The 14,195-nt window shown below is 42.4% G+C and overlaps 1 long non-coding RNA gene across 3 annotated transcripts; it reads left to right on the top strand.

Annotated features, from left to right (window-relative positions):
- Nucleotides 1-335: 335 nt before the first annotated feature.
- On the top strand, nucleotides 336-14,057 carry LOC121142698. 3 transcript variants are annotated; one of them, XR_005879734.1, is made up of 5 exons: nucleotides 336-681; nucleotides 3,991-4,088; nucleotides 5,598-5,668; nucleotides 7,767-7,896; nucleotides 13,275-14,057. It is a non-coding gene; the product is annotated as an uncharacterized LOC121142698 (long non-coding RNA). The 3 variants fall into 3 exon arrangements; XR_005879733.1 differs by lacking the exon at nucleotides 13,275-14,057 and having other exon boundaries at nucleotides 7,767-8,257; XR_005879738.1 differs by lacking the exons at nucleotides 5,598-5,668; nucleotides 13,275-14,057 and having other exon boundaries at nucleotides 7,767-8,257.
- Nucleotides 14,058-14,195: the final 138 nt, after the last annotated feature.

Below are 14,195 nucleotides of genomic sequence, written 5' to 3'. Positions count from 1 at the left end.
ACAAGCACTTGGGAGGCTGAGGAGAACTGGCCTGAGTTTCAGCCTTGATTACAGACTAATAACTTGTCTACAGAAGAAACTAAGGCCTCAGGTTGGATTCTGAAATATGACCTCACTTGGCCTATTGCACACAGGGAGGTTGACAAGGTTAGTCTAGAAAGTCAACACTGTAAGATTAAACTTTCAGGAACCATCTCTTTAGTTTGTTACCAGAGTGCCGACACTTGTCACACCTGTGGGAAGGGAGTCTCCTCCCAGCCCTCTTTTCCGGATTCCTAGCATTTGTTTGTGGGGGTGGGATAACTAACACCCCCGTTTATCCTAGTTCTCGAGATCTGTGTTCTTCACTATAGCAAAGGTGACTTTGTGATTAAGGATATTGAAATCACTCTGGATTATCTGATGGGTGCAGTGTACCCCAAGTTCTCTGTAAGAAGGTCTCAGGAGGGTCAGAAGGCACAAGGGAAGTGGCCACGGAAGCAGGAGTGGAACTGATGAGCATTGAAGTCTGTGGAGGAAGAGGTCAGAGCCAAGGAAACCAAAGGGCCTTTAGAAGCTAGAGATGTGAACAGATGGTTTCTCCTAGTGCCTGCAGAAGGAACGAGCTCATCAGACACCTAGGAGCTAGGTCTTAGCTCCTAGGATCCGTTTTGCACCGCCTGCCTCAAGGACAGTGAAGTAGTAAGTTTGTACAGGGAACTGGAATGGGCTGTGCTTATGCTGTGAATTCCTACTCTGCCCAGGTATCCATCTCTCCATCCAGATGAACGCTCTGCTCCCCCTGTCTACTTAGCGGATCTACTTTGAGAATGTGCTCTCTTTCTGTGCATGTGTGCCTCAGGAGATGTGAGGGGAGTGCACATTGGTGAGTGGCTAGAAGGAGGATAAGATGATTGCAGTCAATTGTGGGAATACATGTCTATAATCCAGCACCGAGGCTGAGGCAGGAGGATTGTGAGTCCAAGACCTGAGCTCCAGTACATGGTGAGATATAGTTTCAATAGGAGAAGAGGACTGTAGCGTTCAATAGGCCAGGAAGTGCTGAACTGAGGAGGGGCTTAGTGAACAGCACTGATTTTTGTGAGCTATGCATTCTTATCCCTCTCTTTGAGCTAATAGATACATTACCCTTTCCCAACCAAAGGGTAGCACCGTTTCTGTCATTACACTTTAGCCCTTGGCTCAGAAAAGAAAGCAGGAGACAGGGCTGGGTTAGTTAGAGTTATTGTTCCCGGCAGCAGAGTGGGTGGACCCTGGGCAGTGTTGGCTATTGACCAGGGTTAGGCCAGCTCTGTCTCTTCTACACAGTGCTGCAGGCTCTCACAGCAGAGGGAAGGGAATGCATGATACGGTTTATTTTAATTCATTTTAGTGTATGAGTTTTTTCTTGCCTTTGTGTGTGTTGGTGTACCACACATGTGCCTGATGCCCACGGAAGCCAGAAAAGAGTGTTAGATGCCCTAAAACTGTAGTTACAGACCACAGTTTATGAGAGCCCATATGTGTGCTGAGAAATGGACCCAGGACCTCCGCAAAAGCAGCCAGTACTCTTTTTTTTTGTGTTGTTAGATTTTATTAATTTTGAACTCTTTTTTTTTAATTAATTTATGTTTTACATTCCAATCCCAGTTCCCCCGCCCTCTGCTCCTCCTGATCCTCCCCCTCTCCCCCCTCCTCCAATCTGCTCCTCAGAGAGGGTAAGACCTCCCCTAGGAAGTCTAAGTCTGTCCCATCATCTAGTCGAGGCAGTACCAAGGCACCTCCCCGAGGCTAGGCTGGGCAAGGTATGTCTCCATATAGAATGGCAGCCAGTACTTTTAACCTCTGAGCCATCTTTCCAGTTCCCACATTAGGACTGATTATCTGTCTGTCTGTCTGTCTGTCTGTCTATCTATCTATCATCTATCTATCTATCTATCTATCTATCTATCTATCTATCTATCTATCTAGAAAGGGCTTTACTATGTAGTCCTGCAACTCACTATGTAGACTGTGTTGGCCTAGAACTCAACTCACAGAGATCCTCTTGCCTCTTGATTTTCAAATGCTAGGATTAAAGATGTGTACCCCTATGTTTAATGGATCTTAAACCCATCTCAGACCTCTTGATTCTGATGTCATACTAGATTTTGGGACAGGATAATTATTTTTCCTTATTAGACAAAAGGCTCCCCCCAAATATTAACCATTATAGTGGCTTTATGAGCTTAATCAATAAAGCACAAAATTTAGGACCTTTGTGTATGCAGACAGAACCAACTGATTCCTGTGGTTAATTTCTGGTTAAGTTCCTTTAGAGTATGTATCAGTCTTGATAAAAGGTATTTCATAGTTTCTCACTATTAACTATTAGAAGTAACGATGAAAAGTATTTTATGAACCCTCAATCATACACCAATTTCAGTAAATTACAGTTTATCTTGACTCCTGTTCAGCGCGTCACGCCTTGTTTTATGTGATATCCCATTTTACTGCATGATAATGTGTAGCATTTAGGAGCTGATGGAAAAAGTGGAGGATGATGGACTTTGCCTAGAAAGCTTTTGGAATTAAGTCTATTCGAAACAGTAAAGTGGGTCTTGCACAGGATGTTTCTCCATAGCCCTTGGGCTTGATAACCTCTGGGTCAGCAATGCGGTTATTTTATAACATACTCTGACCAAAGCTAATCTTTCTGATGGTTATTTTTGTACTGTGTTTTACTGGCACCATTCAAATTGTGAGGGAACTTGTGAATTATTAACTGCAGTGTAGGGATGGGCATTAGAGGGCCATCAAGAGGCTCAGAAGGAAAAGCATTTGCCATGCAAGACTGATGACCTGTATGCCATCTCTGGGTGCACATTGTAGAAGGAGAGAACTGAGTTCCAAAAGTTGTCCTCCGTATGCATATAGTGGAATGCATGTGTCTTTATAGACACACACACATACACACACACACACACACACACACACATACACTACAACTACTACTATTACTACTACTACTACTTCCAACAACAACAACAACAGATTAAATCTTAAAATAAATAAAACAAGTAAATAAATGAAAAGATGTGAATTAGAGTTGTCCCCAAATGGAATGACAATTGGGACACGTTTTCATGATCATTTGTATGCAAAGGAAATCAACTCAACAGTTAGTGTTACATAGCTCTCAGGGAGTGGCATCTGGACCCCTAGGCCCATGCTTGAGTGAGGAGGTGAGTGTCATGTGATGTTATATTCAGTCCTTTCTAGACACGGATCCATATTACATATGCTCCAATTGCAAATATAAAATTAAAGTATATTTCCTATATCAGTATTCTCAATATGCTTCTTGCAAGAATAAGTGGTTAAATGGGATAAACTAGGGACTGCATTGGTCTTACAGCCAAAGGCTCTCATCTCAGTAGATGGCAGGATTGGGGACAATGAAAATCAAGGTTAGGCCCTGGCTTGGACCCTTCACTAAGTGCCACTGCATAGTTTTCCCAGTTCTACCTCATCTGTAAAATGGGCCAACACAATCTACTTCATAGAATTGTGTAGATTCTATAAAAACACATTCTGTAGTCAAGACCAGTCCTTATTAATTGGAGATGACAAGTGTGATCTCTGTCATTATTACAGTTTTTCAACCTGGCCCTGTAGACTCATTTGAAGCAGTGATTTGGGCCTTGGTGTAGCAGTGCTAGAGCAGTTGTCAAGAATACACAGATCCCAGGACTGTAAAACTGATGGTGATGAGCTGGACACAGTGGCTTGCATCTGTAATCTCAGCACTTGGGAGGCTGAGACAGGAGGATTGCTGTGAGATCAGCTTCAGCTTGGAATACAGAATGTGTCAAAATGTTCTGTGTCAAAAGGCAAATCAACCAACCAAAGAAAAATAAAACTGAAAAAAAAGCCAAAGTAAATAACAAGAAAACCCTCTCAATAATCCCATGGTTTCATTTACGTTTAAGAATGTATCAACTACACTAGGTGCATCCTGATTCTTTCCAGAGAAACTACACAAGGTGCTGGGATCATCTTTTTGGCCAGTCTCCTGCCGATAGTTGCCTGGGCCTATTGTGTTGTATTAGACTCAGCCTAGATTACAGGTGAGTAGACTTTAATTATAAACTTTGGAAAAGCCATCTTGACAGGCAATGGAGAACTTGGTTCTCATCTTTGAACAGTAAGAAGCTGGATATGAAAGGTGCCAACCGAGGTCATTGTTTCTCTCTGCTCAATTGTAATTAAGATACCTAAAAGAGATCTCATCTAATTTCCCTTCCTAGAGTGATCCTTGTTTCCATCTTAGGGTCCTCCTTGTTACCTAGCTTCTCTGGAGCTGTGGGTTGTAGTCTGGTTATCTTTTGCTTTATGTCTAAATATCAACTTATGTGTGTGAATACATACCATGTTTGTCTTTCTGAGTCTGGGCTACCTCACTCAGGATTTTTTTTAGTTCCATACATTTGCCTGCAAATTTCATGATGTCATTGTTGTTGCTAGGGAAATTCCCAAGAATCCACAAGGATGACCCCAGCTAAGGCTCCTAGCAATAGTGGAGAGGATGCTGGAACTGGCCTTCCCCTGTAATCAGATTAATGAGTACCCCAACTATCATCATAGAGCCTCCATTCAATAACTGATGGAACCAGATGCAGAAATACACAACCAAGCACCAGGCTGAGCTCTCAGAATCCTGTCGAAGAGAGGGAGGAGAGAATATATGAGCAAGGGAGGTCAAGATCATGGTGGCGAAATCTACAGAGACAGCTGAACCAAGCTTGTAGAAACTTAAGAACCCTAGACCAAAAGTTGTGGATCCTCCATGGCACCAAACTGGACCCTCTGTATGTGGAAGACAGTTGAGAATCTTAGGTCTATCTGAGGGGGCCCTGGCAGCAGGACCAGGACTATTCCTGGTGCATGAGGAACTTGTTAAAGCCCATTCCCTATGGTGGGATGCCATGCTCAGCCTTAATGCAGGGGGGGAGGAACTTGGTCCTGCCTCAACTTAATGTGTCAGACTTTGTTGATTCAACATGGGAGCCCTTACTCACTGGGAGGAGTGGATGGAGGTGGGCTGTGGGGGGGAGGTGGGGGGGAGGAAGAACTGTGTTTGGAATGAAAAATGAAATAAAAAATAATAAACTTTAAAAATGCACAAAGTTTCTCTGATGTAAACATGCTTCCATGCCACTAGCATAGACAGCTCTTGGGAACCTGCCTAGTTTTCCTTATTTATATGTTGTCAGATTGCCAGAGACACACTTGTGAGGCTTTCTGGTACCTTGGACTTGGTTTGAATGGTAAAAGGGGGCAGCTAGGCTCTTTGTAACCCTAGGGATCCTGGGTTCCCAGGAGAGATAGCAAGTGCATCATCTGGCCCTAGCAAACATAGTTAACTACTGAGTTTGAATCTGAGCCATGCTATAGCTTGGATGTTACTTCACTTCTCTCAGTGTCTGTTTCTTTTCTTGTGAAGTAGATATGATAACACCAATGCTTATCCTCTAGGCTATAGGAATGATATGTGAGATAATGCAACTGTGACTCTCAACACCAGACATGGAGCTAAGAAAGCTTCTTATTTCTTATTGGTGTTTGTTTCTCCCCAGGACAGTCAAAGGCCATTCTGTAGGTGACATGGCTGCAGAACATGGATGGATTCATTGACCTGCATCTTCATGTAGGCCTCTGCTCATGCTGCCTAGCTAAACAGGAAAGGAGAAGAGCAAAACTACACTTAAAACACACACGCACGCACACACACACACACACACACACACACACACACACACACTTCCTTCATTGTAAGCTTTCATGGAGCCCAAAAGCCCACATGTCTGTTGGTCATGCCTAGGAAGCCTCAACTCATGAAGTCAATATTGGAACACTAACATGGAACAATGCATCATTCATGAAGATCCATGAGATGCAAAAATCACACTACACATGTGGCAGGCTGACCTCAGTCATTTTTCTTGTGCCACAGTTTTTTCCTTCAGGTTATAATCTAGGTTCTCTGACAGGGAGAAGCATCTCTTGGTAATGGAAGGTTTAGTTTCTCAGGTTAGGATACCCATAACAGTGGGAATCATCCTACAGCTAATAACTCAAGTGAGAAGCATTTTGCAGCCAAGGGTAGACATGATAGCCTAGTGACTCCTTTAAGGAAAATTCTGAAAAACTCATTTTCTGCTGGTTATTAAACACATTTCTTGGGTGACGCTAACAAGGCAGGAAAAAGGAGGCCATTGATAAAGTCATTTTTTAAAAAACTTTATTTACTTGTTTAATTTGTCACCTGGTTGTCCAGAAGACTCATGAGGGCAGAATCCCATGCTTTTTGATCTATTAAAAGAGCTTAGCATGCAGAAGGCACAGTAAATATTTATGGAGGAAATGGAGCCCAGTGAATCTCTGACTGATGTTCTGTGGAAGAAACTTGGGGACCAGCCATTAACCTGCACTTCCACAGAGTAGAAAGGACCTAACACTGATGGAATGCTTTTGACTCATAGCTATAGAAAAGCATCTGTTGAGGGAAAAACAGGTTATCAAGTCATACAATATATGTCCCAAAGTCCTTATAAATTCTAATGGAGCTGACACATTTAATAGCATCAATATCTCCCTTATTATTATTATGGTCAACTTTGTTTTAATGGAATTTTTGGGACCCATGGTTTATTTGTTGTTTGTTTCTTGGTTAATTGTAACATCTGTGTACCAGTTACTTTCTTGTTATCATTGGAACCAAATATCTGATATAAGCAGCTAAGGCTTATTCTAACTCAGTTCATGGGATATGGTCCCTCATGGAGGGGAAGGCATGGTGGCTTCAAAGGCCTGCTCATACCTTGGAAGTGGGGGTATGCTATAACCCTCAAGGTCTACCTCTGGTGACCTACACACACTAGCTAGGACATATGTCTCCTAAAGTTCTCAAACCTTCCCAAGCAGTGTCACTATCTGAAGGTCTGATTTCCAAACTCACCAGCCTGTGGTGAACGTGTCACATACAAAGGTCAGCAGTTATTTAATCTACCAGTGATGAGCTCTTCTAAAAGGAACAAGCCTAACTGCAATAGCAATGAAAGCAAAAACACTTGGGCTTAGATTTTACCAAGGAAGACCTATAGAGACATTGATAAATGAGACTGAAGGAAATACAGATAAATTGAAAAGCATAATATGCTCATGGATTGGAAGAATTAAGATAACACATTCATGCTACACAAAGTAATCTATTTTCCACTTCAATAGAAAAGCTACTGAAATGTATATGGAACTATAAAAGATCCACAAATAGCCAAAGCAGTCTTGAGGTAAGATTACAAATTTGAAGCCAGCCTAGACATGCTAGCTACGTAGTGAGACTCTGCCTCAAAAAAAGCAAAGCCAACCAAATCAATCAATCAATCAATCAATCAATGAAATAAATAAATAACAAAAAAGATAATAAGGAAAATAAATAAAACGAAGTCATAAAAGTACAGAGTAGAATGGTGCCACGGCCGGTGGACTGGAAGACATTGGAATAAGGGTATAGAATTTCATTTACACAGAAGGCACAAGTTCAAGAACAATGTGGCCAACATGGGATCTCATTAATAACAATGCATCGTATTATTGAAAACTGCTGTGTAGATTCTAAACATTCATACTACAGAACAGTAAGTAGAAGGCAGTGCATATGTATTAGCTTTATTAGCCATCCCGTCATGCATATTCAATACAAATTAAGCGTTGTGGTTTTTTTGTTCTCTTGTTTGTTCACACAGTCCCTGGTACACACATAAGAAAGAAGGGCCATTGGGGCACCGATGAGGAGACTCCTGAAGGTGTCTGGGAGAGGAGACGCTTGTCTGAACTGGTCTGCTGACAGCAAAGATAGATCAGCAACAGGTTGGGGTATGTTACGGCTATTGCAACCCAGCCCCCCAATCAAAACTTCATCCCTTTATGCTTTTTTTTTTTGGTTTTTACGAGACAGGGTTTCTCTGTATTGTTTCGGAGGTTATCGGTCCAGCCTGGCCTCGAACGCACAGAGATCTGCCTGCCTCTGCCTCCCGAGTGCTGGGATTACAGGTGTGCACCACCACCGCCCGGCCCTTTATGCTTTTTATTGTTCCAAGAAATGTGGTTTGTTTTTCTTGAGGGCAGGATGAAGAACTTCTATGTGTCTGCTGCCTGCATCATCTGTCTGTCTCTGTCTTAGCACACACTATGCACCTGAACACTTACTTTTTGGATTAAAATGTTTTGAATTCTATTGGTACCCAGCTCAGCCTGTTTCCTTGGCACCTGCCTGAGCCCTAAAGTGTTCAGGAAGATAGAAGAGGACACAAAATCCAGTGTGTGTGTGTGTGTGTGTGTGTGTGTGTGTGTGATTTTTATGTGCTTCCTGGTTGTTTTAAAAAATTTTAAAGTTATTCATAGTGTTTATAAGTGTGTTTTACATGACAGCTGAAGGTTCAAATGATGTCAAAGTTTATAGAGCATAGGGGAAAGTCCCTGGACACTTTCATGGACCACTTTCAGAGGTAAATCTTCCTCACACTCAGCCCTTCAGTGATTCAGAATTTTGTGGATGGCAGAGTTCACTGATAAAAGTTGTGGGTTGGGAGATGATCTTAGCAGTGGGTGGACAGGAATGAGACTGTCTGCCTTCAGAGTGAGGAAGTAAGCTCTCGTCTCTTCTGCATTCTGTTACGTCAAGAGGTTCTGCTTGGTGTGGGCTTTGATATTCTCTAGCTACTTGGGTCTCTCTTGCAACAGTGATGGGGAAGAACTCAGCTTCTGGCCCACTTTGAATATTCAGTGATGCTCTGTGAGCACATTCCCCACCCCAGGAGCTAGTGGCTCAGTTCAGGAGGTGAGAAATAAACATAAGAAAATGGACAAAACCAACACGAGGACAATGAGATTCTAAACTCAAGCTTCTCAAAGCTTACTAATATCCTGCTGCGGTTTTCATTTGAATTTCAAGGCAAGAAGGCACACTAGTGCATCTGTCCAGTGCTGTGTTACTAGACTTTCTCTGGGAAACTGTGTTGCAGAAGGATACGTGGACTGCTGTCTGTGTACAAGGCTGCTGTCTGTGTACAAGGCTTCTGTCTGTGTACAAGGCTTCTGTCTGTACAAGGCTGCTGTCTGTGTACAAGGCTCCTGCTGTGTACAAGGCTTCTGCCTGTATACAAGTTATACAAGTCTTCTGCTGTGTACAAGGCTTCTGTCTGTACAAGGCTTCTGTCTGTGTACAAGGCTGCTGTCTGTGTACAAGGCTTCTGCTGTGTACAAGGCTTCTGCTGTGCAAGGCTGCTGTCTGTATACAAGTTATATGAGTCTTCTGTATACAAGGTTTTTGTCTGTACAAGGCTGCTGTCTGTGTACAAGGCTTCTGCTGTGCAAGGCTGCTGTCTGTATACAAGTTATATGAGTCTTCTGTATACAAGGCTTTTGTCTGTACAAGGCTGCTGTCTGTGTACAAGGCTTCTGCTGTGCAAGGCTGCTGTCTGTATACAAGTTATATGAGTCTTCTGTATACAAGGCTTTTGTCTGTACAAGGCTGCTGTCTGTGTACAAGGCTTCTGCTGTGCAAGGCTACTGTCTGTATTCAAGTCATACAAGTCTTCTGCCCTGTACAAGGCTTCTGCTGTGTACAAGGCTGCTGTCTGTATACAAGTTATGCAAGTCTTCTGTGTACAAGGCTGCTGTCTGACCCTCACTTGCCATTGCTGTCCCATCTCCCACTCTTCACTTCCTCGAACTTGTAGCTGTGTTCTTAGTTTCCACAGTGGTTCTTGCTCATATCTTCATGCCCCCTGTGCATGCCAGTTCTTCTCTGAAGCCTTCTTTCTCCCCCCTTCCCTTCTGCCCTTGCCTCCCATACTGCCTGCCTTTCTCTCATGATTACTTTTATGACTTAATGCCCATATTTTGTGCAACTTCCTCCAGTGAGGGCCTCTCCTTGATGCCCTTGGCACCTGTTTGGCTCCCTTATTGCATTGATTTGCCATGTAATTGCCTTCTCATTCTGCTCTCTACCATTGTACCATAAGCTCTTATGGACCTTATTTGATCCTTCTTTTTTTGTTTCATTTTTTTGAGACAGGCTTTCTCTGTGTAGCCCTGGGTGTCCTAAAACTCTGTAGACCAGGCCTGGAATTCAGAGATCCACTTGCCTCTGCCTCCCAAGTGCTGGGATTAAAGGTGTACCACCACCCAGCTTCTTTTTGACTCCTAATAGCTGCCAGAATTAGACATGTAACAGACACTTTAAATGTTCTTTCTAAATGAACAGTGTAGGTTAAATATACTAAAGCAAAGCTCCAGACGTTACCAAGTTCTATAATGGGTGTAAGACTGTTGAGACACTAGCATCATGGTTCTCAGAGGTTGGGCTCTGGTAACTCAGTGTGTTGTGATCTCTTCTCAAGATAATCAGTGGATCTGGACTAACATCTGTAATGCATTTTCATTATAATAAAAGATATATTGCTATTGCAGTACCCATTAAAAGCTTGTTGAACAAATCAGGACATTTGAGGAGAGAGAGAGAGAGAGAGAGAGAGAGAGAGAGAGAGAGAGAGAGAGAGAGAGAGAGAGAGAGAGAGAGAGAGAGAGACTTTTATGTGATCTTTGCTCAGTGGCAAGTTAGTAGCTTAGTGAGCAGTTGAGATGGAGACTGATGTACACATGTGAGCATAGTCGGATTGTTAAGAGCCCCTGGCCAGAGCTTTGGTGGGAAGAGCAGTGGATAATCCACACCAAACAGATGCTTTTAAAGGCAATGCAAAATTCTCTTGTGAATTTCAACACTGTTTTGAATGTTTGATTCTTCAAGTCCCCATAAAAATCCTATACAGGAACTCTTAGCCAAGAAAGAACGGCCAGCACAGTCAATCACAAGCCGTAAGTCCCGGGGTGTGATTTGGGGGGACATCAATGGCCTTTTTGTTTCCCAAACGCCTGCCATTTTTTTCAAGATGATCATATGGTAAAAAGTCAAGGGTTGACTTTTTTTATGAAGCTCCTAACCTTCTGCATGTGTTGTAAATATGTCTGCACCCCACTCCCGGCTCTTGAATCACTTCCCAGTAGCAATTTCCACCTGGCTGGTTATAGGTTAGTGATTTTCAGAGAATGATAAGACGAAATGATGTTGACATAGAGTGTTGAAATCACAGTATGAGAGCTTTTGCTGAACTCCTGCCAGAAGTTAGAGTTTAATCACGATTCTATAACTTTTCCATATTCCTATTATTTTTGGACATCCTGAATCTACAGTATCTGAACTAAAATCTTTGATGATGATTATGGTTTTAATTTCTCCTCCAGTCATATAAATTATTGTCCAATATGCTTTGAGATTATGTTGGTAAATGTAATCAGATGTTAGTGAAATATTTCCCTTAAAGACTGTATTATTCTTCTTTGTCTTTGTTGATATTTTTAGTAAAATTATATATTTTGCTAAAGTGTGATACTACCATGCAAGTCTTTATTTGATATTTGAATTATATCTCTTTTCCTTTCTCAATGTCATTTTGTTTTAGTCATGACTTTTATAGATCAGGTATGGCTTGATTGAGAAAATGCAGTAGACATTCTGCTTCTACTGAAAACTGAAGCTAGACCATTTACATTTAGTATGATTTCTTGTCTATTTGGACTTGTTCTAAATATTTTATGTTTTCTGTTCCCACCCAACCTGTTTACATTCCTGTGTTACTCAGATTTTCATGTGATAATGTGATGTTAGAACCCAGTCTCTCCTCAGGCCTCCTCTCACAGATACTGACAGGAACCCTATTTGGACATTGTCTGTAGATCCCCAGCTAATAGACTTTCTGGTGCTGTGACAGTTCACCTGACAGTGTCATATCCTTCTCTCCACTCCTTTTCCTGTCTCCTGTCTGGCTACAGGCTTTTGCTGTGAATGTCTTCCATCCTAAGAAAGGTATGAAAAGAGACTCCCCGCCTTATGGGCTCTGGTTCTCTTCACATACCCTGCATACTGTCTGTTTCTGGTGGTGGGAATGGAATTTTCCTTGAAGCCCCCCATGCTGTCACCCCTCTATCTGATGTTCATGGTATTAATAATGCTTCTAGTAAACCTCTTACTCTGCAGTGATTCATCTCAGTGTCCTCTTGAACCACCCTCTGTATTCAAAACCTAACAAAATCATCTGACACCAAGATTAAACTTTACACCTTTATGATTTCTTTTTGATTCCCTCCTTCCCTCCCTCTTTTCCTCCTCCTCCCTCCCTCCCTCCATTCCTCTCTCTCTCTCCCTCCTTTCTTCGTTCCCTCTCTCCCTCCCTCTTTCTTCTTTCCATTCTTTCCTTCTTTTTTGTTCATGCTATGCCACTCTGTCTGTCCTGGTACTCACTCTTGTTGGACTTGAACTCACAGCAATCTTCCTGCCTCAACTTCCCAAGTGCTGTGGTTAAAGGTATGTACCACCATGCATGCCTGATCACAATTTCTTTTTCTTTCATTTTTGTTTTGTTTTTAATACAGGATCTTGCTACATAGCCCAGACAGGTATTGAGCTCCTCATGTAACTTGTGCTGGCCTTGAACTCTTGATCATATCTCAACCTCCAGTGTACCAGGAGTCTCATTTGGCTTTGATTGTGTATCTGTTCCATCCTACCTTCACTAAGATGATAATGTTTACTAACATTTCTTCTTTATCTTTTCTGCTCAAGTAAAAGGTAGAAATTATACATTATTATTTTAATTCTTACTCTTTTTAGTACTTTTTATTTATTTATTTGTGTGTGTGTGTGTGTGTGTGTGTATACATGTGTGCAAATGCCTGCAGAGACCAGAAGATGTCAGATTCCCCTGGAGCTGGAGTTCCAGGTGGTTATGAGCTATATATGTGGGTGCTAGGAACTAAACCCATGTTCTCTGGACTAGTCACATGTGTTCCTAACAGCTGAGCCATCTCTCCAGCCCCCTTAATTCTTACTTCTAAATGTCTAAGCAATAGTTAATTCATCATTTTCTATGAAATCTAAGGTTTTCCAGTTTTTAGACTGTATCATAAACACTTGGAGATACCCTTGGGTTGGGAATATCTGAGTATGGTCTCAGCCAGCTGGAATAAAGACTTCCAACTGGCTAAAAACTGTGTTTGAGTGGCCATCTCTGGTGGGCTCCCTGTAACAAGATGACAAGACAGAGTGATTTTTAATGTCCTCTTTATAACTGTGACCAAGAGCACAAAAGGAGCACCTCGAGGGAGGAAAGACTTATTTTGGCCCTTGGTCTCAGGCATGCTGCAGAAGTTGCGTGGCAGAGCGGCTTCACTCATGGCATCAGGAGCCTGTTGTGGGCCATGAAGGCTGGCCAGGATGCAGAGGGTGACCAGAACTACAACCGCAAAGGCTTTCCCTTAGAGACCTGCCTCTCCCTACCTAGTTCTTCCTCCGAAAGGCTTCTGAGTCTCCCCAAACAGCACCTGTCCTGTAGCCAGGGAAGGAAAACATGAGCCTGCAGGAGATTCGAACCATCACATCACAATGGGGCCATTTAAATCAAGAAAAGGAGGGGAGCGACATTCTGTGTCAGGAGGAAAATCCAGGAGACGTGTGGTTGACCTGCGAGATGCTGCTACTAACAACTGACTTTGAAAAACATGCTGGCTGACTGCCTGCCTTCAGCACAGGCTTGCCCTGGTTCTCTTTGGTTTCTCTGCTTGTTTGCACACATGTGTTCTGCTGGGGGAGGGTACCAGCCAGGAGGGTACCAGTTCCTTTCTGTAGGTCTCCCAGGTAGACAGAGGAATGCTGCCCTGAAGCTCCCATCTATGCAGTGTGGAGACAAAGGAGATGGGCGTTTCCTTTCCACATTCCGGCCAGTGTTTAACAACCTTCCTTCTTGTACATTTTGTGTTTTGTCTCTCACGAAAAAGGATGAGTAAGGGTTTTGGAACTTCGTTGCGCTTTTTTTTTCTTGTTAAATAACTTTTATTATGTTTGTTTGAGGGCTCCACCATGACATTATGAGATACATGTAGAGAATAAAATGCTTATTATGATGAAGCACATGAAACTACCCATCATACATGGTTACGTTTGTGTGTATCTAACAGTTATTACTGCCACATACATTTTTAAAGCAAAACCTCTGACATAATTCTGTTATTGGCTTTCATCTTTATGCTGTTTGTCAGCTATCTAAATTTGTTCACTG

Source organism: Mesocricetus auratus, unplaced genomic scaffold, assembly GCF_017639785.1.
Source record: "Mesocricetus auratus isolate SY011 unplaced genomic scaffold, BCM_Maur_2.0 Super-Scaffold_4256, whole genome shotgun sequence".
Classification (NCBI taxonomy): Eukaryota; Metazoa; Chordata; class Mammalia; order Rodentia; family Cricetidae; genus Mesocricetus; species Mesocricetus auratus.
Note: the sequence above shows the minus strand (reverse complement) of the source record. Positions and strands in the feature narration are given on the sequence as shown.